A 23,964-nucleotide genomic window follows, 5' to 3' on the forward strand; every position below is an offset into this window, starting at 1 on the left:
TAAGAAAGTGGTCAATGCAAAATAAAACCTAAATAAATGTTCACCAAATAAAGTAATTGACATCAAGTGGCCAGTCGTGTCATAAACGCTTCATTATCACATTTAATCCTGACAACACATCAAAATGTTCACCCACTTTAGGGATAAAATGGAACTTGGGGAGATCCTGTAACTTCCCCATAGTCAAACACAGCCCCCGGCTGGCAAACTCAGGCTGGCCCGGCTGGCAAACTCAGGCTGGTCTAGATTCAAAACTTATTCTCTTAAGTAGAACGTGCAATCACCTCCAAACTATGTCGCCGCAGCTGAAAAGCATGTGCACGCTATACACAGACAATTTACAAGAGAAGAAGCTGAATAAGTTTTACACATCCAAGCTCTACTCTAACAAAATAAAGCACAATTTAACTAAAAGGATGATTTTTAAGGGTTTAAATCTCTAACGGAGTTATTTTACAGGAAATATATCGTCTTGTCAAAGGTCAGCAGAAACACTCACTGTTGGTGAAATGGTTGCGTGAGGCGATACAGGTTTTAGAGGGTAATTTGACAATAAATAGATATCAAAAGTTTAAAAACGTGCAAACATCCCAACAATTTTACTTATAAAAACTTACCTACAGTGATTTTCATCTCAGGCTCATCTATAGTCTTAGAAAAAAGAATAGAAAGAAACAATCTAAATGGAATATGAATACAGTTTCACTGGTTGATTAATTGTACAGCCACTCACATTTTTGTGAAAAGGAGGACTAAATTCGTGATATCCTGTTAAGTAAAACACAAAAATAAGAAGCAATTTTATTTTCTCTTTGTGGAAAGAAGATTGTGTCTTATGCTGAAGTGAAAGGAAGTTTATACTAAAATGTATAACTCTGGGGCCATGGGGTGTTCTGTAAAGGTCTGAATGGTAAGCAGGAGAGGGCAGACCGTGAGGTTCGACCTCATTCCAAAGAGCCTAGTGAAGAATGTTCTGGAGGAGGTGGCAGTGTAGCTGAAGGGAGGGGAGTAGTCAGAAGGAAGTGTGTGGATGTGATTGTTGTCACGAGGGGTGAGAGGTGACATAGCATGTCCCTAAGATTGGTGAAAGAAACCAGACAGGGAAACACAATGCCTTCCCCAGGGGCTGAATAATTCTCCCTCCCCTGGCTCCTGAGCCATATAAAAAAGAAAACTAACTGTTGATACCAGTATAGTCTTGGGGCTATCAAGTGTGGCTCTCACAATCTAAAAGTCCCTTTAAAAAGTTTCAGCATTCTTAATCTATAATTTCAGCTGTTGGACACAGGGCTCAAAGGAAAATGGATTTAAATAAAATTAGAAACAGCTCAGGCACAGTGGTTCATGGCCATAATCCCAGCAGTTTGGGAGGCTGAGGCGGGCAGATCACTTGAGGTCAGGAGTTTGAGGCCAGCCTGGCCAACATGGTGAAACCCCATCTCTACTAAAAATACACACACACACACACACACACACACACACACACACACACAAATTAGCCAGGTGTGGTGGCGGGTACCTATAATCCCAGCTACTCAGGAGGCTGAGGCAGCAGAATCGCTTGACCTCAGGTGGCAGAGGTTGCAGTGAGCTGAGATAGTGCCACTGCACTCCAGCATGGGCAACAGAGTGAGTGAGACTCTGTCTCAAAAAAAAAAAAAAAAAAAAGGAGAAAAGAAAAGAAACAACCAGAACTGTCAGCTGTTTTCCACATTGTTAGTTTCTATACCCAGATGAGGGACAGGAATAATGTGTGTGTATATATATGCTGAAATATGAATAAGTCTATTAAAGAATGACTGAATTAGTGAATGTCATTAAATCCCGGTTGTCATAATCTGCTGGGGCTACTGTAACAAAATACCATGTGCTAGGTGGCTTTAGCAACAGTTCTGGAGGTTGGATGTCCTAGATCAAGGTCTGGCAGAGTTGCTTTCCAGTGAGGGCTCTCTTCCTGGCTTGCAGACGGCCACCTTCTCGCTGCATCCTCCAGTGAGGGCTCTCTTCCTGGCTTGCAGATGGCCACCTTCTCGCTGCATCCTCCAGTGAGGGCTCTCTTCCTGGCTTGCAGATGGCCACCTTCTCGCTGCATCCTCCAGTGAGGGCTCTCTTCCTGGCTTGCAGATGGCCACCTTCTCGCTGCATCCTCCAGTGAGGGCTCTCTTCCTGGCTTGCAGATGGCCACCTTCTCGCTGCATCCTCCAGTGAGGGCTCTCTTCCTGGCTTGCAGATGGCCACCTTCTCGCTGCATCCTCCAGTGAGTGCTCTCTTCCTGGCTTGCAGATGGCCACCTTCTTGCTGCATCCTCACATGGCAGAGAAGAGAGCTGACACCTTCTGGCATCTCTTCTGATAAGGGCACTACTCCCATTGACATGGGGCCCACCCTCATGACATCATCTAACACGAACCACCTCCCTCCCAAAGACCCCACCTCCAAACACCCTCACATCAGGGCTTAGGGCTCCAGCATGTGAACTTTGGGGAGACAAGTTGAGTCCATAACACTGGTGATCAGCTCCACAAAGTACTGAATTTCGTAGTTAGGTATTTTTCAAAATGAAACTGTATGAAAGCTGACAGAATGTATAGTGTTTACCTTTAAGAATAATTCCTTATCTGTATGAAATAATTAAGAAAAGATGATAGGGAAGTTAAAGCCAATTTCTTCAAGTTCTATTTGTGATTATCTAATTTCATTAGGTTGGAAAAATATTGCATGTGTATTGAGGGAGTTTTCTGTGAAATGTTATTGAAATATTCTAACTTTTAATAAAACAAAGACCTACAGATTTTGTTAGGGGTTGGAAATGGGTATATTTTATTGGTTGGCATGAGATAACAAAAGCATTACTGACATTGTACTCCAGATGATTTGGTTCACGAAAATTATCTCCTTAAGAATATGTGTCACACTTCTCGCGGTGGATTTTGAGAGTCACAAATCAGGATATAAGAGATAAATAATCCCATTTTTCTTAAAATCCTGCTCACAGCAGAGGGGGTGGGGTGGAAAGGGAGAGGAGAGGGTAAACATTGAGGAACTGACTCTCCTCTGAGGGACAGGAGCCTGGGCTGGAGCTGGCAGTCACCTAAAGGACCTGAGCTCTGGTCCAGGGCTGCTGAGGCTGGCGTGGCTGGCACGATATTTATCCTCCCAGCATGATGCACGAGGCCAGCTTAACTCCCATATGTCAGGGGTCAACTCTCAGAGGCTAGGGGATTCCCTCGACCCTCTCCAGTGGAGGAGAAGAGAGAGGTTCGAGGCTGGAATAAGAGACCAGGGCCAGGGCCATGCCCATCCAGTGTCTGCATTCCATTTGTTCATTCTTCCTCCTGCTGGTGGTCTGCAGCCAAGGGTTGACCCACTCAGGTCAGAGAATTGGGTTTGGCCATGTGTAAATCAGGATTTGTTCCAGAAACAACTCTTCAAAGTAGTATGCTTCATCTTTTCATAATATACCAACATCACTTTAAAAAGTAATATGGTTCAAAAAAACCAAATTGAAAACAGAACCCTTTGCTCAGTGTTGCCAGGATTCCAGAAACGCTGTGCCATGGTGCCAGGCCGTCTCTGTTTTGTGTGGGTCATACAACCCCAGCCCTCTGCACTCGTGGCTTGTTGATGGCATGCTCAGCACATGTGTTTATTTGCGCATGGAATGATTCTCATGGAGCATGACAATGTCACGCGTAGATCACACAACTTGGGGGATTTCTAGATTTTTTAAAAAGTGTGTTTGGGCTGTTACAACACCCAAAGGCTGCGAGCAGCAGGGGGTGTTGGGAAACCAGGAGTGCCACAGGCATGGGCTAAATTCTGTCCCCCGAATTCCGAGGTTGAAGGCCTGACCCCCAGTACCTCAGAAGGCAGCTGTATTTGGAGATAGGGCTGTTAAAGTGGTGGGTAAGTTAAAGTGAAGCTGTTGGTAGGGGCCCATAGCCAGTCTGGCTGGTGTCCTTATGAGAAGGGAACTCTGGGCACACAGAGTCACCAAGGACGGCACAAAGAGGAAAGGCCATGTGCAGGTGCAGCCAGCGGGTGCCATCCATAAGCCAAGGAGAGAGGCTACAGGGAAGCCAGCCCCACAGCACCACGAGCTTGGACTTTCAGCCTTCGGAACTGAGAAAATAAATTTGTTTGGGAGGCTGAGGCAGGTGGATTGTTTGAGCCCAGGAGTTCCAGACCAGCCTGGGCAACATGGTGAAACCCTGTCTCTAGAAAAAATGCAAAATACTAGCCAGGTGTGGTGGTGTGCATCTGTGGTCCCGGCTCCTCAGGAGGCTGAGAGGGGAGGATCATCTTAACCTGGGAGGTCAAGGCTACAGTGAGCTGAGATTGCACCACTGCACTCAGACTGGTTGACAGAGAGAGACCCTGACTCGAATAAATAAATGAATCAATAAGTAGATTTATGTTGTTTAAGCTGCCCAGTCTGTGCTATTTTATTATGGAAGAGCAAGCAGACTAAGACAGCTAGTTTGCATGCTAGTACTTACAGAAGAGGGCAGAGACCTTAGCTGAGCCCAGTGAGTCCACAGAATCACAGAGCAACAGTGCTTAAGGACCTGGGGTATCACTTGCCTCAGTGCCCACATGGTGCAGTGAAGCCTGAAGGTATAAGCCCTGTGGAAGCCAGGACCTCGACTCAGGTCTCCAAACTCGCTCCCCAGGGTGCTCTTCATAACGAGGCGCACTGGGCTGAATAGGGTCCCCAGAAACACGCACACCCAGAAGCTGTGCATGTAACCTAATTAGAAACACGGTCTGCACACATGCAGTTGGGTTAAGAAGAGGTCATGCTGGATGAGGCTGGCCCTAAATCCAATCATGGGGATGTCTTCTAAAAAGAGGTGCAGAGTGAAGGATGAGGACATGGGATTATAGAGGCAGAGATGGCAGGGATGCAGCCAGGAGCCAAGGAATGCCAGGGATCAGACCACTGGGGGTCCTGGACAGTGGAGGAAATGAGGAAGGGTCAACCCCAAAGCCTCTGGAGGGACCACAGCACTACTGACATGGGGAAGTCAGACTTCTGGCCTGCAGAACGAGGAGAGAATACATTCCTGTTGTTTTACAGCTCCCAGATTGTGGCACCTTGTTATGACAGCCTTAGGAAGCCAGGATACCTGGGAAATTCACAAAGAATCAGAATTCGGCCTCACAGTGCCCGATGCCAAGCTCCAGGTAGAGCTGCAGCCTGATGGCTCGGTGGCCTCATCACGCCCACGCGACCCTGCCCGTGAGCTTGTTTCATCAGGTGGTTTGGATACAGGGGACACGGCTCCCACAGACACACTCCTTGTGTGCATTGATGACTCCTGTGTGCCCGAGGGAAGTGACCTGAGTGGTCCCTCATGGTCCTCATTCCTGGAGCCCCAGCCCCCTTCAACCTTCCCAGTGCGACCTGACCTCCTTTCTGTCAGACAAGCCGGCTCCCCTCTCAAGTCATGCTCACAGCTCAGTGCAGTCATGCGACCTGGCCTCTCCGTCAGAAGAACACAGCCCACCTTTGGCTCTGAGCTGGCCAAAGTGCTTGCCACCACAGCCTGGGAGGGTCCAGCTCTCGGCTGGCAGTGCCCGATGAGAGGCACAGCGTCTCTGCCCAGCTGCGCTGACAACTGTGTCTTCCCTCCCAGGAGCAGCTTCTGGGAGGGGCAGATGTCATGACTGTCTTCCCTCCCAGAGGCAGATGCTGGAGGCTGTCTTCCCTCCCAGGAGCAGGTCTTGGTGGATGTCTTCCCTCCCAGGGGCAGATGCTGGTGGCTGTCTTCCCTCCCAGGGGCAGATGCTGGTGGCTGTCTTCCCTCCCAGGGGCAGATGCTGGAGGCTGTCTTCCCTCTCAGGAGCAGGTCTTGGTGGATGTCTTCCCTCCCAGGAGCAGGTCCTGGTGGATATCTTCCCTCCCAGGAGCAGGTCTTGGTGGATGTCTTCCCTCCCAGGAGCAGGTCCTGGTGGATATCTTCCCTCCCAGGGGCAGATGCTGGACGCTGTCTTCCCTCCCAGGAGCAGGTCCTGGTGGATATCTTCCCTCCCAGGGGCAGATGCTGGAGGCTGTCTTCCCTCCCAGGAGCAGGTCCTGGTGGATATCTTCCCTCCCAGGGGCAGATGCTGGAGGCTGTCTTCCCTCCCAGGAGCAGGTCCTGGTGGATATCTTCCCTCCCAGGGGCAGATGCTGGTGGCTGTCTTCCCTCCCAGGAGCAGCTCCTGGAGGCTGTCTTCCCTCCCAGGGGCAGATGCTGGTGGCTGTCTTCCCTCCCAGGGGCAGATGCTGGTGGCTGTCTTCCCTCCCACGGGCAGGTGCTGGTGGATGTCTTCTCTCCCAGGAACAGTTCCTGGAGGCTGTCTTCCCTCCCAGGGGCAGATGCAGATGCTGGTGGCTGACTTTCTTCCCAGGGGCAGGTGCTGGTGGCTGTCTTCCCTCCCAGGAGCAGGTCCTTGTCTGTCTGCCTGCTCTGCCACCTCTAGTCTTGATTACCCCCATGATTCTGTAACCCACCTGTCTTCTGGGAAGTTATCTTCTATTTAAATTAGCTTGAGTTGATTTCCGAGGTTTGCAATGACAAATCCTGATGGAAACAAACTGGAAGCCTGGTTCTTCCTTTTTATTCTATTTCAGGCTGTCTGTGACTGGCATAGGGAAACAGGGCTGTTTAGGATATCTTGCTTTCCTCCCATGTGGAGCACGGCTCTGATTTCCCTGAATACAGTGGCATGGCTTGGGGACAGCTTTTGAACATGTCTGCCCCGGTGCCAGTGATCTCAGTATCTCATTATTTATGCTGACATCATAACCCTACTCTTTAGTAACCCAAGTGCTTACTGATTACTTTTATTAGCAATTCTCCGCGGTGGCACCATGAGAAGAGTGAGGAGCATGGTTCCCACCTCCCCCATCCAGGTAAGAAGCTGGGGAAAGGCCGGGTGGACATGACCCCCACACCCTTGGAGGTGAAATGCTGACTAGGAGGGCTGCAAACCAGATGATGGCTGAGTGGCTCTGGGGGCTTCATCCAGCCTGTGGACTGCCCCATCTGTCCCTTCCCAGACCTTTTCTGGTGCAAACACCATGATCTTGGCTGTGAGGTTTGCATCACTTTTCCTTGAAAATCCTGACTCAAGACAGTGGCCTTCAGTCTATTGTTATCCAGAGACTCTGTGGATCTACATTTCCAAAGAAAAGTCATCTTTAGAGGTGTAAAAAACAGAGCACTTGTTTATTTTTATAAGGACAGCAACCTGGCCTGTTTAGGGTGCGCTTAACCAAACCACTTATAATATTTTGCATGAAGAAAGAGTAATTAGAGCAGCAAGTAACATTGCAGGAAATCCTAGATCACAGGGGATGCCAGAGGGTTCTTGTGTCTATCAGCATTGATTTGAGGCTTGCGATGTGTCAAGGAGAAACAATGTCGTGTGGAAGCGCAACGAGGCAGAGTGCACGCTTATGGATTTCAAGCATGCCTGGATATTTGCCGTTGGAAATTTCTATTTGGGATGCCAAAGACATTGTGGGTAGCCGCTATGTCACAACGTGACCCCACACAGTCTCCCTTTTTGTCCTTGGCTTAGCCTACAAATGCCATTCCACTTATGAAAACAAAGAGGCTGGAATGTGAGGGGAGTCAAAGATAAAAGAGATTCTGCCAAGGAATGGAAATGAAAAAACACAAAAGCAAGCCCATTTGGTGCCTGATACGTTGGGTTGCTTCCCAGCCAGCAGAATCAGAAATCTTGAATTTGGTCCTGCTGCCTGGGGTGTGTATTCAGAGATGTCCTCCTCAATTGGCCATTTGGACTTAGACACAAGAGTAGAAGCAGCTCTAACGAACCATTCTCTGTATTTTTCCCAAAGACGTTTTATATTTGAGCAGACACAAAAACACAAATTTGCAGTTTAATGTCAAACAATTAGAAGAATCTGTTTATGATAGATTCTAGAGCACAGGATTGCAAAACATGGGCGCCCTCACTAAGCCCAGTGAAATAGAAATTCCAAACACAAGTGGAATTTGGCATCTCAACCCATCCTCAGAAATCTACGTAAACAAAGTCCTGCCCCATTACATTTTAGGGGGAATCTTTCATTTTTTTGGCGTACATTTATAGGTCGTTACAGAAAATAAACCAATAGTTACAAGATTATGAATGATTTGATGAAGATGCCTTCCTATCAAGTCTTGTTCACCATAAATTGGCATATGAGATTCATTAAAAAGCTACAATATGATTAATGAAGATGGTCACCAGGTACAACAGGAGGGAGAAGCGAAATATAAACCAGAAATAAAATTTACAATTAAATTAGGAGGCAATATTAATCAAATGGAAGAGGCAGCTAATTAGAAGAACAAGTATGAACTGAGTGTTCAGTTGCATTTTAGTGTCTGGTAGACTCTGAGCTGAAGACTGAAGCGGCTCTGGGCAGCAGCAGAACACAGATTATAATCGCCTTGATGTCGTGGGTTGAATTTTTCTTGCCCTTTCATCCTTTTTTAAATATTTTTCCAGCTTTCCTCTGTTGTACGTTAGATTTTAAAAGTATTTTTAGAATTGGAATTTTAGTCTGCATGGCCATTCTGGGTAAGTGTTTCTGGCTTTGATCTCCCTCTCTTGAACAAGAGTCCCATGGTGAATTTTGTCCATCCCAGCCCAGGCCAGGCTAGGGCATCTGCCAGGAGTGATGCTGGGGCTTTGTTGATGAGCCACCCAGCGAGCCAAGAACCATGGATCCTTTCGCTTCCTCATCACCTTCCTTTTCCTTTGTTGTCCAGTCTTTGGGCAGATATATTACGGAAATGCAGCATAGAGTCTGAAGTTGTTTTGTTTTCTTCCAGTGTTTTTGCTGGCTGAGTGACCGATCCTGGCCCTAAGTCATGCGGCCCCTCATGCGTTGTTCTGTGCCTCTGTTCTCCTTGGGGACCACCATCCTGGGTGCCTCTGCCTGCTCCTCAGCACCCAGCAGCATGCTGGCTCCATCGGGGCTCACGGAGCTGCATTTCTCTGGTGCAGGAGGAGCTGTATCTCTGCTCTGAGTCTTTATATAATCTCATGCACTCTCCTTCTGCTTCGGAGCAGAGCAGAACTCAAAATTAGAACTTACTGCTCTGACTTGACCATATTTTAGACACCATAAAAAATTAAACTAATTCTATAATATAAGCAATCAATGTTAGCAATTGGATACTTATGCTTTCTAAAAGTTGTCATGGGGATGAATGTCCCAACCTTCCTTTCCCAACATTATTGAGAAGGGACATTTGAGAGCTTCTATTTCTTCCTTCAGTGATATTCTAGTAGAGGGTAGGTTTCCCCTCCCTAATTGAATGCATGGTCCAGAGTCATAGTCTTTGCCTTAGAATTCACAACTAAATGAACAGCGTGCTGTCGGGGACTTCAGGAGGGGCCTGATGCATCTAGCACGAGAACAGTCATTCACATGAACTTAATGAATTCTGATATTCAAAACTGATATTAATGGCCTTTGATACTGCAAATGTGGAAGCTTATTGCTTTTGATGATGATTAAATTGATTGGAATTTGTAGCAGTATATTTTATGTATATTCTTAAGTCAGAAAGAAACTAGGACTGATAGGCTATCTTGAAAAGCCATTGCTTGAATGGTAGTTTATTTGGAAATAAACAAAGAATAACACACTTGATATAGTAAATGGCTCTATAAAGCTTTTCATTTTTTGAAGTGCAATTCTTTTATGCTCAAGAGCCATTTTAGGATAGAAGTAGCTAAACATACACATTTAATACAATAATTACACGTCTCAGAACACTGATGGAGAAGGACAAGTAGACTTAAGAAAGTATCTGCTTCTGTTAGCGATTTGGCGCCTTCATGGAGAGTCACCATCGTTAAATTCTTCACGCAAAGCCCGAGCCCTCCTCTGTCAGAGCTGCTCCATATTTCTCTCAGAAATGCACACCACAGCCTCATTCTTTTTGTCTAATCACATGAGGAAAATGTCCACTTCAAAGAAGGAAAACAAAACAAACAAATTAAAAAAAAACACACTTTCTATTTGGCAAATGAGTCCCTCCATTTACATTCGGTTTCCAGTAAGAGGTTTCTAATCAGCCTGGCATGAAAACAAAGCAAAATACATACATATAAAGCTTCAATAGTTTTAGGATACTGGTTAGCTGAAATTTAAATAAACACTACCGTTATAACTAATTCACGAAAAAGGACTGACAGCAATTTGTGGCAGGGCTGTGTGGACAGCACGGTGTGATGGGATTAATTTGAACTGGGCAGGGTGTGGGGGGCAGGGTGTGGGGGGCAGGGTGTGGGGGGCAGGGTGTGGGGGGCAGGGTGTGGGGGGCAGGGCCCGCAGGGCCCTGGCGAGGCTGCCTGGGGAGGGTGGCGCAGCTGTGCAGGGTGGGGTGGCTGGTGCTGGATGGCGGCCGCAGACGCAGGACCCATCTGCCTTTTATATACGTGCCTGACAGAGGCACACGCCGTGGCTCTCCTCCCAGAAATGGCGCACAGGGCCTGTGCCAAAAGCAAGGGCCCAGGCACCTTCTGTGAGCCTAGCGTGGCTGTGGGGTCAGAGCATCTTGTACTGGGATGTACCAGGAGCAAGTGGGGAGCAGGAGGCACCGAGAGCCACTGCCCAAAGTGTTTATTGGCACTGTAGTTTCTCATGAAAATCCTGCACTTGTATACAGAGATTAAACAAATTACCAAAAAATGGATGGTGGATGGTGGAACCCAAGTTTCTCACTGTTGGACGGGTGGTTAGAGGAAAAGATAAATGATTGATAGATGATAGACAGAGAATAGATAATTAATAGATATGCATGGTTGATACATGGAGTTAGATAATAGAGAAAGGTAGATGAAAGATAAACAGAGGCAAATGTATAGATAGAGGTAAATGTATAGACAGAGATAGAAATAAATGATATATAGGCAGACAGACAAACAGATACATAGATAGATATAGATGATAGATAATCAATAGAGATAGATATGGATAGTTGATACATAGAGATAGATAATAGAGAAAGGTAGACGACAGATAAATAGAGGTAAATGTATAGAGATAGAAATAGATGATATATAGACAGACAGAGAGATAGGTAGGTAGATAGACAGAGATGGACTGATAGACCAATAGATAGATAGATAGATAGATAGATAGATAGATAGATAGATAGATAGATAGATAGATGATAATTAGAGATTGAGGCACGTACACAGGTAGGCTTACATGCACATATCACAGTGTGAAAAAGGGAGAGGGGTAGATCCTGAAAAAACCATCAGACCAATTCCAGTTAAAGGCCATTCTACAAAATACCTGACTGGTATCTCTCAAAACTGTCAAGGCCATCAAGAACAAGGAAAGTCTGAGAAACTCTCACAGCAAAGAAGATCTGAAGGAGACACCACAACTAGGAATGAGGTGGTGTCCTTGGTGGGATCCCGGACCAGGAAGGGGCATTAGGGAAAACCTAATGAAATCCAGATAAAGGTGAGCATAGCTGACACCACTGGCCCAGTGCCGCTTCCTCAGTTGTGGCAAACACACCCTCATAACCAGAGGCGCTGACAATAGGAGGGTGGGGTGGAGGCTAGGCAGGTCCTCTTCTAACATTTTTGTAAATCTAAAGTTATCTTACAGTTAATGATGTAGTTAAATAGGACAAAAGTGAGGATTTAAAGGAACCACCTGCCCCTGATTGGTCTTTGCTCTTTGTCCTGCCATGCCGTTCTCCTACCGGGTTCTACCGTGACCCTTTATTCCCATTTTAGGGTTGTGTGGAGTCTTCTGAAGTGGTGGCTGGAATGCTGTGTGGCCTGAGGGGGTTCCTCCTTTTTGTCTCTATCCCATAGAAAGGGTAGTCTGATGCAGGCAGAGAGATTCTGTGTCTTCCCTGAATCCTGCTCCTGCTGGAGGGGAGTGCTTTCCAGAATGCCCACCGAGCGCCTGGTCCAGGGGCTGTACATGGAGAGGAATTCTCCTACATGATCAGGGCTGAACTCTGCTCCTGCTGGAGGGGCAGCGTTTTCCTGAATGCCCACCAAACACCTGGTCCAGGGGCCGTGCACAGAGAGGAATGCTCCAACATGATCTAGGCTGAGGGCACCCCCCACTTCCTCCTGCTGCATCTCAAACCTTCTAAGGCAGCTCATGCATTAAGCATTCCTTGTTGTCACACACCAGGGCATCTCGACATTTTACTTCTGCCTCAAACACCCCCAATTTATAATTCTCAGAGTTGTGTTTGAACTTTCTTTTCACGTTGGCTTAGAACCCGTGTGTCTTGTCTTTGTAACTTTCTAAAAGATTTAGGAAACTGCAGTGTATTCTGAAAAGTAAGGGACATGAAACATTCTTAGTTGAAATAGAAGGGAAAACAGTTAATTTCACTCTGGATGACAGTTTTTCAGGGAACAATGGTCTCCAGGAGTTGACATGAGGCAGTAATGAGTGAGGGAGAGGAGAACTGAGTCACAGCTGCACGGGCAATCACCGGAGAACATCCACTCTCTTCCAGCCAGAATACCATTAATACATGTGTCAGCGCGGAGTGAATCTCGCCGGGTGCGCGCCGCGCTGAGTCCAGGAGAGAAAATGAAAAGCATCCTCGGGGACAGGCCTTTCTTTTTCTCTGGGAGTCTTCATTATTCAGGCATTGTGATAGTTTTCCTTTATTTGTGTAAAGATTAAATTGCACATGATTTCTAATGTTTCTGCTACTCCAACTGTCATAGGTCGACGACCTTCATGCACGCGAGATAATAGATACATCGTCTGCGGTTCCGGCCACTGCTGTTCTCCACAGCTCAGTACTTCCCCATTGTTACAAGTCGAAAGCAATTAAATAAAAATACAAGACAAGGCACCTCAAGGATGTTGAGGATTTCATATATATCTTTACGTGACCGCATTTCAGCACAATCCCGCGCGATTAGCTAGTGGAATGCTGAGAATCAGAAATGATTCGTGGGGGAAGTGAGATGTTATTGAAGAAGACATTCCCTGGAAGAATCACAGCATTGGAGCCTGGTGGGCAAACTCCCCACGTCTGAAACTTTCCATCGAGAGACTTCCGATGAACCCCACTGTATTGGTGGCATCTCTAGTTTGCTCAGCTTCCTCCTTGGCTACCCTATCCGCACATAAATTGAATGAATATTCAGGAAGCCCATCCTTGAAAAAAACAGAAAAGAAAAATAATGGATAGTCCCACCTTTTTGGTGATTGTTCATAGGGTGAGGGTGTCTCTAATCATTGTTATTTCAGAAGAAAGGCCCTGATGAATCACACATAGTTACCTGGGGAGTAGACTTCAAAGGTTACATTTTAAAAAGTGCCTAACTCAGAAAAAATGGTAGTGCCATTATGGATAATAATCCCTTTTTGTTGAACCAAGAATTTTTCTGATGTCCCTGTCTTTTCCCGCTGCTAACACCTTCCCCTTCCCACCCTATGAGAGTGGAAAGAGATTCTTTCTATTGATTGATCACCTCCCTGGATGACCTTGAATCCAACTTTCCTCAAATCCCTGTCGGCTAATTCCAGCTGTCTCTCTCCAGCGGGGGTCACGTCCGCTCTCCAGAAGAGATTTCGGAAACATTCGACGTTCATAAAACTGCAGTCCTGCCCCTCCAGGACTCAGGATCCTCATGTCTGTTTCTGCTGCCATCTGTAGGTTGGCATCCAGACAAGATGCCCCTCCTCCACCACTGGCCTTCCCCCGGGCCCAGAGAGAAGGGGTGGCCCTGGGAGCCCTGCCTGGTCCAGGTCGCAGCGATTCTCCTCCAGCCCTGACAATGCCATGGGTGGCAGAGCAAAGGGACCTCGGAACCCCGCTTCTCCTCTAAGCTCGTAGACATCTGGAGCAGTGCCTGTCTGCAGTCCCTGGGGAGATGCAGCCCCAGGGCTCCAGGATTGGGGTGCTCCACACCTCCTAGTCTCTGCCGCACAAGCCATTCCCGCTACACATGTCCAGGCAGGACCTCCGAATACTCTGATCAAAGCAGCCCACCCTCCTTGCCCCTGTCAATAACTCACAGACGTACTCCCCAAACCTCCTTATCACGGTGAGCCTCCAGGGGACCCCCCACCCCGTGGCATCCATATTTGTGACCCTCTACCACACTGAGTAGGGCTGACTGCCGAAGTGAGTGAGGGCAACCGGGCCATGAAGCTACCCCAGCTTCTGCCTCACTCTAACTTAGCTCCTGGCTCCGGGGGAGGCCAGAGGACACCCCAGCACCGCTAGAGAGACACAGGGGTGGTGAGGAATGGGGCATCCAACAGTAGCCCTCCAAGTGACCCCCTCGAAGCAGATCCTGGCTAAGCCTCCGATGGCTGCAGTCTGGCCAGCATGTTGATAGCAGCTTCCCCAAAGAGCTGCTCCAGAATCACAGGTTCAGCTGATCCCAAACCTGTGACCCACAGAAACGAATGAGAAGACAGCTATTCATCATCGCTGTTTTGGCACGCCGTGTCTGGGGGTAGTTTGTTGAGCAGCCGTCCAAGGCTAAAGCACAGGCCGCACATTCTCCTATCATTCCCATCTGAGGCCAGTGCCAGGGACTACCCAGGCCCGGGCTGCTCATCCCAAGGGGCTGTGTATCTGTGACCAAAGAAGGGGGGACTCCATTCCTGCCCTCCCTACTTCCGCACACCCAGCTTCCCCCTGCACCCTGGAGCTCGCAGGTTTTTATGAGCTAAATTCCCTTCATCCAGAACCTCTTCCTCAAATTATTCACCTTCTCACGCTGGCGAAAACCTGGTGTTCAGCTGAAGACCCCGCTCTTCCTGGACTAGCTTCTCCCATCACTCCTGTCACTCCCCTTTCCTACCCCTACGCATTTCTACCCTGTTATCTTTTCTTCTTGGTTGAGCCTCTAGCTTTGAAAAGTATGCCATTCACTTTACCACCTACCAAGTCACACTTCTTCCTGAAGACCTTACCCCTGGTCACCATGAACTTCCTCCTGTGTTACTTCTATAATATGCGTGGGGTCACCATGAACTTCCTCCTGTGTTACTTCTATTATATGCGTGGGGTCACCATGAACTTCCTCCCATATTGCTTCTATAATATGCATGGGGTCACCATGAACTTCCTCCCGTATTGCTTCTATAATATGCTTGGGATCACCATGAACTTCCTCCGGTGTTGCTTCTATAATATGCGTGAGGTCGCCATGAACTTCCTCCCGTATTGCTTCTCTAATATGCGTGGTGTCACCATGAACTTCCTCCCGTATTGCTTCTATGATATGCATGGAGTCACCATGAACTTCCTCCCGTGTTGCTTCTATAATATGTGTGGGGTCGCCATGAACTTCCTCCCGTGTTGCTTCCATAATATGCATGGGGTCGCCATGAACTTCCTCCCGTATTGCTTCCATAATATGCGTGGAGTCGCCATGAACTTCCTCCCTTATTGCCTCTATAATATGCGTGGGGTTGCCATGAACTTCCTCTCATACTGCTTCTATAATATTTGTGGGGGTCACAGGATTCACATAGATGTGGCGCCCCCCTCTTGATCTCCTAGTTTACAACAACTTAACTTTCTATAACTTAAATTACTGATGAAGATTCCTTTCTGTATTGTGGGGTAATATGATATCCATTGGTCACTCCTACAAGGATTTATAAAGCAGTTTGAAATAGGAGGAGATTTGAAATGTTTCAAGCGCAGTCATCTATATGGAGACCCTGCTAAGGAACACCTGCAGCTGCACACAGATAAGACGCTGCAGCAAGGAAGGATACCCTCGAGAAGATGGTGCTGCACCCACGGGGCCTCGTGCCTCAGCAGAGCTGTGTGTGGGCAGGTGGTGTAGAATGGGACTCCAGTGTAGCACGGCATGCAAGAGTGGACGCCCTGATGCTGCCCCCACAGACTCTGAGCACACACTTTACTGTTCTGTTCTCGAAAGTCGCGCCCCTGAATCCTCACCTGGCTGCTCTGAGTCCTCCTCTCCTCAGACCTCCTCAGTGGGCACCAGTCCTCGATTTCAACTTCTCAGAGAAACTGTGTTGGCACCAACTATTAGGGTCATCTCTGCTCATGCTCCTTCTGAGTCGCCTCATGCTGAACAGCTCAGGAATAAAGGAAAGAACAAAATATCAACTGAGCAAAATGGTGAGAGACCTCCCTGGCAAAGATCAGGCCCCCCAGCAGCCTGCACATCCAAAATATGGGAAGCCCCGGCTGCATGTTTCAGACCAAAGATCAGGATCCCAGCCCCAATGTGGGCTGGTGCTCTGCCAAGAAGGGCCTACTGCTTATGAAGGCGAACATAGGATTTTGGTAAGAGAAAAAACAACAGCAGGGGTTCTCTAAAACCCCCACACCAACCAAGGAACATTAGGCAATATTTGGGGGTGTTGAAAAAATGGTTGCCACAACTGGAATAGAGGGATGCTGCTGTCTTGTATGGGGAGGTCAGGAACATGGCTACACCCTGACCAGGACGGTCCCTGCCACAGAGAATTAACCAGCCGGGAAAGCAGGAAAGGTGGGTAAGCAGAATGGTGAGATTAATTAGAGGTGCAAATAGAAAGACTGATGATGGGTATTTGAAGTCTTAAAGGCATTATGTAGTCTAAAGATGGTAGATACTGGACTCAGTTTCCACTCTCTGAGCATTACATAGACTTCTCAAATGTCACATACGCACGCTCACTAGGTGAACACCAACCTCAGTGAGAGGCTCCTGGGGATGCAGGAGTCATGAATTCAACGGGAATGAGACAATCACAACAAAAACCCTCACTGAACTCGAATCCAAAAAGCTCCAAAAGGTGCTCAATATCAGTAAAGGTCAGAGACACGAAGGAAAACCACACTGAGTAAACTGGCACACCCATTAGGATGGCAACTATTAAAAACACGAAAGCAGAAAGGAGCAAGTGTTGCAAAGGTGTGGAGAATTGGAGGCCTGGTGTCCCGCAGGGGTGCTGTCAGACGCGGCCGTGGCTGGGGAGGATCCCATGGAGCTCTGTTTCCCAGCCCTGCAAATACACTTCATGCTACTAAAATGCACTGAAAACTGGTTCAGCTGTTAAGATTTATGCTATGTATTTTTTAGCATAATAAAAATACGCTCCTCATTTGATGAAGATGAAAAATAACATTAGAGACCTATAACACTTTAGGTAGAGGCTTAACCCTGTGGTCAAAAAGACCTGGGTGGGAATCACTTTGTTTTTGTTCCTTTTTTTTTGTTTGTTTGTTTTGTTATTGAGATGGAGTCTCGCTCTGTTTCCAGGCTGGAGTGCAGTGGCGCGATCTCGGCTCACTGCAAGCTCTGCCTCCCAGGCTCCAGCGATTCCCCTGCCTCAGCCTCCCCAGTAGCTGGAACTACAGGCACCCGCCACCATGCTGGGCTAATTTTTTGTATTTTAGTAGAGATGGGGTTTCACCATTTTGGCCAGGGTGGTCTTCATCTCCTGACCTCATGATCCACCCGCCTCTGCCTCCCAAAGTGCTGGGATTACAGGTGTGAGACACTGCGCCCGGCCAGGAATCACTTTTTTATTCATTTGACAAATCTTTGTAGAGTGGTAGCAGTTTTCGGTCACTGTGTTTTGCACTAGAAATATCATCATCAAATGAAAAGGACTTTTTTCTGTCTTTAAGAACTTACAGTCCTGTAAGTGGGTGGGACTTTGTATAACCATCTCCCACATATTCACTTAAACGTGGGGCAAGTGCTAGCAGGAGAGAGGACTAGAGCAGTAGGGCAGCTGGCACCAGACAGATCCTATAAGCTGGGATGTGGAGAGTTACTAGGATGAAAGTAAAGGTGGGAAAGGGAAGAATGGAGGTCGAGGGCATTCGAGATGAAGGAACCTGTAGCACGAGGTTCCAGAGTAGGGGACCACAGGGCTGTGGAGTACGGAGATAAGGCTGGGGTATCCTGGCCAAGGGTAAAAGTGGTACAAAATGAAATCACTGAGCTCAGAAGAGCCTGCTCTAGGTCCATAAAGACACATGCACGTGTGTGGTCATCACAGCATAAAGACACTTGCATGTGTATGCCTGTTGGAGCATAAAGACACAGGAACCTGTGTTTCCACAGCATAAAGACACAGGTGTGTGTATGCCCACCGCAGCATAAAGACACAGGCACATGTGTGTCCGTCACAGCGTAAGGACACAGGCAAGTGTGTGTCCATTGCAGTATAAAGACACGTGCACATGAGTGTCCATGGCAGCATAAAGACTCATGCACACATAAGTCCATCACAGCATAAAGACACTTGCATGTGTGTGTCCGTCAGAGCATAAACACACATGCACATGTGTGTTCATCACAGTATAGACACATGCACACATATGTCCATCACAGCATAAAGACACTTGCATGTGTGTGTCCGTCAGAGCATAAACACACAAGCACATGTGTGTTCATCACAGTATAAAGACACATGCACACATATGTCCATCACAGCATAAAGACACTTGCATGCATGTGTCCGTCACAGCACTTTTCACAATAGCAAAATCATGGAATCACCCTAAATGTCCATCAACAGAAGATTGGGTGCAGAAAATGTGGTACATATACACCATGGAATACTATATAGCCATGAAGAAGAACAAAATTATGTCCTCTTCAGTAACATGGGATGAACCAGAGGCCATTATCCTTAGAAACCTAATCCAGGAACAGAAAATCAAATACTGTACATTCTCACAAATGGGAGCTAAGCTTTGACTATTCATAGACACGTGTACTGGAGGGTGGAGGGTGGGAAGAGAAAGAGGAGTGGCAAACTATCTATTAGGTACTAGGCTTATTACCTGGATGACAAAATATTCTGTACACCAAACTGTGACACACAAGTTACCTATATCACAAGCCTGCACATGTACCTCTGAAACTGAAATAAAATTTAAGAATAAATAATAAATTTAAATAACTAGGGGAGAAAAGAATGTTGGGCTTTATCTTAAGAAATGGGCAAGCCATTGAAGGTTTTTAAGCAAAGCAGAGGTGTGAACAGACTTACCTTTTTACCACGGAATTCCGTTAGCAGGGAGGAGACCAGAATGGCAGTGTGCATGAGAATTGGGGTGTGCAGCAGGCAGACGTGAATGAGGAGAGAACATCGTGGAGGCTGCCGTGTGCCTGCAGAAGCCTCTCACAGGTTCCCAGTGACTCAGTTCAAGGTTTTATGCTTATAGAAGCTTCAAACTTTCCTCTAGAAGCGTGGACAGAGTCCTGGTTAGTGGGATTCCTCATATGAAATGCACATCTCAAGAGAGCACGATCACTTCTAAATAGAGGCTTTAGGGAGAGAATTTTAAAATAGATTTTTGCCTTCATTATAAATTCCCGATTCACAATTCAATTACATACTTTCCTTTTCTGGGAAGTAACAAGCTTCTTTTGTTTTACATTTTCCCTTAGAGTTTTAAGTGTGTTTTGATCATTTGTAGACGTTTGTAAGGAAGGGCAGGATAGACGTCTGGGTCTTTGTCACAGTGAAGGATCCTGGTCAGGAGCTCTTGGCATTCCCATGCCTTCCTAGAGCGACTTTTCCGCAGCTGTTGCCTGGTGCTGCCACCATAGGGGAGAGTCCACCCTCTTGCAGTGGTGTCCAAGCAGGACAGTTGGTTATGGGCGTGTGCTGAGTCTGCAGCCCAAAGCTGGCACTGGAAGAGCCAGGGGCAGGTGAGACGTGGGCCAGAATCAGCAACCTCCCTGTGGGCTAACTTTGAACCCCTGCAGACAACATCTGGTGCTATGCCTTAGAGAAGCCTGCAGGAGCCAACACTGAGACATTCACTTCGGTTTGAAACACAAAGTTGCCACCGTCCGTGCCACCAAATGCTCTGTTAGGATGCAGGACTGTCCGCTGTGACTCCCTCTGCATTTTCCCCATTCTCTCCACTTGTCTTCAGTTGCTCACTGAGGTCCTCTGGCAGAGAGAGCATGCACAGACCCAGGAAAGCTTGCCGGGTGGGTGGAAGGACGCTCTGTGGGACAGCCGCTTCTCGGGATGCTGGGATGGTGCCCTCCAGACCCTGGTTTCCCTCAGAAGGCTCCCAGTGCCCCTTCCTCTGGGAGCTGGGTTTGCTCGTCACTGTGGTGGCCACGTGTACACTATGCTTCTGGGGTGCCCCTCATATCTCAGCTGTCCCCTCTCAACTGTGGGCGCTTTGAAAGTGGGGCTCATGCTTTACTGATTTTTCTATCTCCAGTGCATTCTTGTAATTGACATGCAATGTAACTTTAAAGCAATAGTTTAAAAATTCATCTATCAGAAGATATCAAGGCCTAACATAAATTTTAGTAACCCTCCAAATCTCATATATTTTTTAAGAATTTCTGCATTCATTGCATTGCTATGATTTCACATTTTCTGCCCACCATGTGTAGCCCTGCAATTTGCTTGTTCTAGCCCACAGTAGATAAACCTGGTCTGTCAAGTTTTCTCAAATCTTATCTAAAATCTTATTCAATCACTCAGAAAGTAGAAATATTTACTCCAACAAAAATAACACGAGCCCGCTCCCTTCATACCAAGGGATCATTTCTCCTGAGTATTTTGACATTAACAATTTTAAAAGATGAACAAATTTCCCAGAATTCTTTAAAAAGTTAGTAGCTTGTCATGTTTGACACTACTGAGATGCACATCCCCTCTGAAACAGATTGGCCAAATCCTCAGGCAGCAGAGGAATTCGAGTGGAGACCTGAAAGGCAGGCTTCGGACTAAGATAAGAGTTCAAGTCACTGAGACCTGAGCCCATGTTGAAATCGAAGCTGTGTTTCTTCAGCACCTACGCACCCTAAATCTGTGCATGCACGAAGCTCCATGGCCGTCCCACACCAGCCTCTGCTCATCCCTCCCCACCCCCGGAGCACTTGGGGTGACTGCCCCCTCACTGCTCAGCTGGGAGAGGAAGTCCGCCATCTGGGCCCTACACCCTCATGGAATGTGCCTCTCCCTCCAGCACCCCCGCCATACTCCTACAATAAATGTGTTTTTCTAATCATAATTGAAAACAGTTAAAAATGAATAGAAAATGCAAAGGATTTTCAGTTAACTTTTTTCAGCCTATTAATATTTTCCTAAGCAAGATTTAATTCAAGGGCACATTAAACGGATTCAGTAAATGACTGTGTGGTATATTAACGGTAATACAAACACCAGGCATGGACAAGCTGCAAGACTTCTTTAGTGAATGCACAATATCCAATGAAACTGGAGCAGGAAGGCTTGTTACTATCATTCTGTGTGGTATATGTCTGTATGGGTGTGTAGGGGTGTGTTTGTTTGTGTGTGCCTGTGGGGGATGTGTTTGAGTGTGTGTATATGCATGTACCTGTGTCTGTGTGTGCTTGTGTTTCTGTGTGCATAGTTGTGTGTGGGTGTGTGTCTCTGTGTAGAGATGTGTATGTGTGTTTGTGTGCATGTGTGCGCATGGATGTGTTGCATGTGAACATGTGTGTGTGTCATGTATGTATTTTGTGTGTGTCTTGTGCGGGGCATGTGTCTACATCTGTGTGTATGTGAGTACTTGTGTATTGTGTGTTTACATGTGCACATGTGTAGATGTATGTGTATTGCATGTATGTGTGTGTGCTGCATGTGTATGTGCTTATGTGTTTGCATGTGCAGGTTTATATGTTTGTGCATATATGTACGTATGTTTTTGTGGGTGCATTTGTGTGTGTGTTGTGAGTGCCTGTGTATGTGTGTGTGCATGAATATTTGGGTGTGGGGACATGTGCATTGCGCATGTGTGCCTGTTTGTGAGCACTGACACTATTTGCCCTGCCCATTGATCGTCTCCCTTCCCTGGTCTCAGATACTCACTCGTTCCTCTCCTAAGATACCTGTCTGCACCATGATTTCTATGGGCTTACTTCATTACCATATATCATCTGGTTCAAAGTCAAACCTGATCAATTAAAGACCAAAAAATAAAACAGCAAAGTGGCTAGCTGCACTCCTTCTGAGTAAATGACAATTAGCAAATAGACAATCCTTCATTGTTTCCTTCATTAACAGAAAATAGTACACCGGGCTACTTGGAGGATTTTTGGTTAATCGGTGGCATCCATCTGCAGCCTTTGTTTAGCAGGTCTGTGCGGCTCTCCTCTCCGGCACGAGCATGTTTATCGTGGTCTCCTGAAAGCCCAGAAGCCCATAGGTCAGAGAACAGCGTTTTGATGGATTATAGGATTGTAACTGTCCCTGCCAGTTGACAGCTTTTATTGGCTGGGAGGATGAGCCTGTAAACCTTTATATAATTATTGTATTAAAGGCACTGTGCCTCTGTGTTGCTGGCGCTTGTTCAGGGATCAATGTGGAGATAATTTCAAAAATGAATAGTAAGTATTGATCGTCCCATGGTGGGGCCTTATCAGCGGCTGAGGCCAAGGGCTGCAGACTATAACTTCAATGTCATTTATGATGATATGATGTGCATTGCCGGGGAGCAATTTCAACAAAGGGCTGATTTAATTCGCAGTGGATTTTTGTAGTGTGATGGGTAATAAATCACAATCTATGTAATTTTTAGAAATGAACACATGTTGGCAGTAGTTCAGGGCAGTTCCTAAGAGATCTGAAAATGACCAGGGAGGGGAAATATCAGCCGAGAACCCCCTCTGAATGATTGGGCTTTGCTTGATTCTGGCATTCACATGACCTTGGGGTCCCTGCTGGCAGCTGCTGGTTAATTTTCTTCACTGAGGACACAGTTTAACTTTCTATCTGTCTGCCAATTACCTGACATTTTCAACTTATCACCTTCTATTTTTTAAATGATTGGAGGCACATCCACATTTTGACATTTTTTTTAAAGCAAGTATTCGTTCTGTTGCTGCAGAGGCATCTCTCTGCCATTCTGCTATAGTAGCCCTCTTCTATTTCCCCTCACGAAAATTAACATCAGTTTACATAACCACATAAAGAGACAATTCGGGAATTTTATTGTAATTTTCAATACTTCCTTGGTTAGATGCTGCCAACTTCTAAATTCCAACCTTAGCCATAGACTCACGCATGGAGACTCACAAATCGTCTCTTAGGAAATTATACTCAGTGGTCCTTGTTTGAAGAAGGTTCTACCCTTTAAAAATAAATCATTTTAAAATAAATCATTAAGGAATACTGGAACAACATGAACAGATTCATCAAGCCCTCTAAAATTAGAAAAAATGAAGCAACAGTCATGAATTGTAACTTGTTGATTTCAGTTATTGTAATACTAACAGTATATTTTATATCCATTCATTTCAGAGGAAGCAAATTTTGATACTTCAAGGATATTGGATGCAGATCCCTAGGAAAGAGTATTCCAGGATTAGAAAACTAAAAATAGAATCCAGGCTGGGTCTGCAAAAGGCGCAATAGTTCTCCCAGGTTCCCACCGATGCTGATGTGGAATCTCAACGCCAGTGCCGCTGTGCCGGGGCCGCATCTGTCACCGTGCGCCCCCGTCTAAGCGTCCTTTAACTGGGGGAGGAACAGGTAAATTAGAGAATCTTATATCCAAGGCCAGGTTTTGTACTACATGAGTCAGACTCAGTGAGCGAGGGCGTGTTCTTGGAGGGCAGATTTCCCAGCCTATGGATTTATAACCCTTCCTCCATGACCTGGGATTCTGCGGCTTCAACTTAGAGCTCACAGGCCTGAGCCCCCGAGAGCCCAAAATTAGAAAACATCTTGTGTGATATTATCTCTTGATTGCCTGGTTCATTGTTTTTACATTTTTAGTCTTTCTTATTTTCTAAAAATCATCGTGAAGCCCTAACCTTTCCCCTCTCACATCAATTCATGGTGAAAACCCTTTCATTGTATTTAAATTAGTTTACCCCTACCATTTTTTAAAACGTGTTGCACAAACCGGGGCCTGCTGGGGGGTGGGAGGCAAGGGAAGGGGGAGCATTAGGACAAATACCTAATGCATTCATGCATGTAGGGCTTAAAACCTAAATGACGGG

General features: G+C 46.5%; 1 long non-coding RNA gene across 1 annotated transcript; it reads right to left on the reverse strand.

Annotated features, from left to right (window-relative positions):
• Window positions 1-9,601: 9,601 nt before the first annotated feature.
• On the reverse strand, window positions 9,602-22,756 carry LOC129528227 (uncharacterized). The gene is made up of 3 exons (XR_008673460.2): window positions 19,013-22,756; window positions 15,951-16,085; window positions 9,602-9,984 (listed from the first exon to the last, which is right to left on the reverse strand). It is a non-coding gene; the product is annotated as an uncharacterized lncRNA (long non-coding RNA).
• Window positions 22,757-23,964: the final 1,208 nt, after the last annotated feature.

This window comes from Gorilla gorilla, chromosome 17 (assembly GCF_029281585.2).
Source record: "Gorilla gorilla gorilla isolate KB3781 chromosome 17, NHGRI_mGorGor1-v2.1_pri, whole genome shotgun sequence".
Lineage (NCBI taxonomy): Eukaryota > Metazoa > Chordata > Mammalia > Primates > Hominidae > Gorilla > Gorilla gorilla.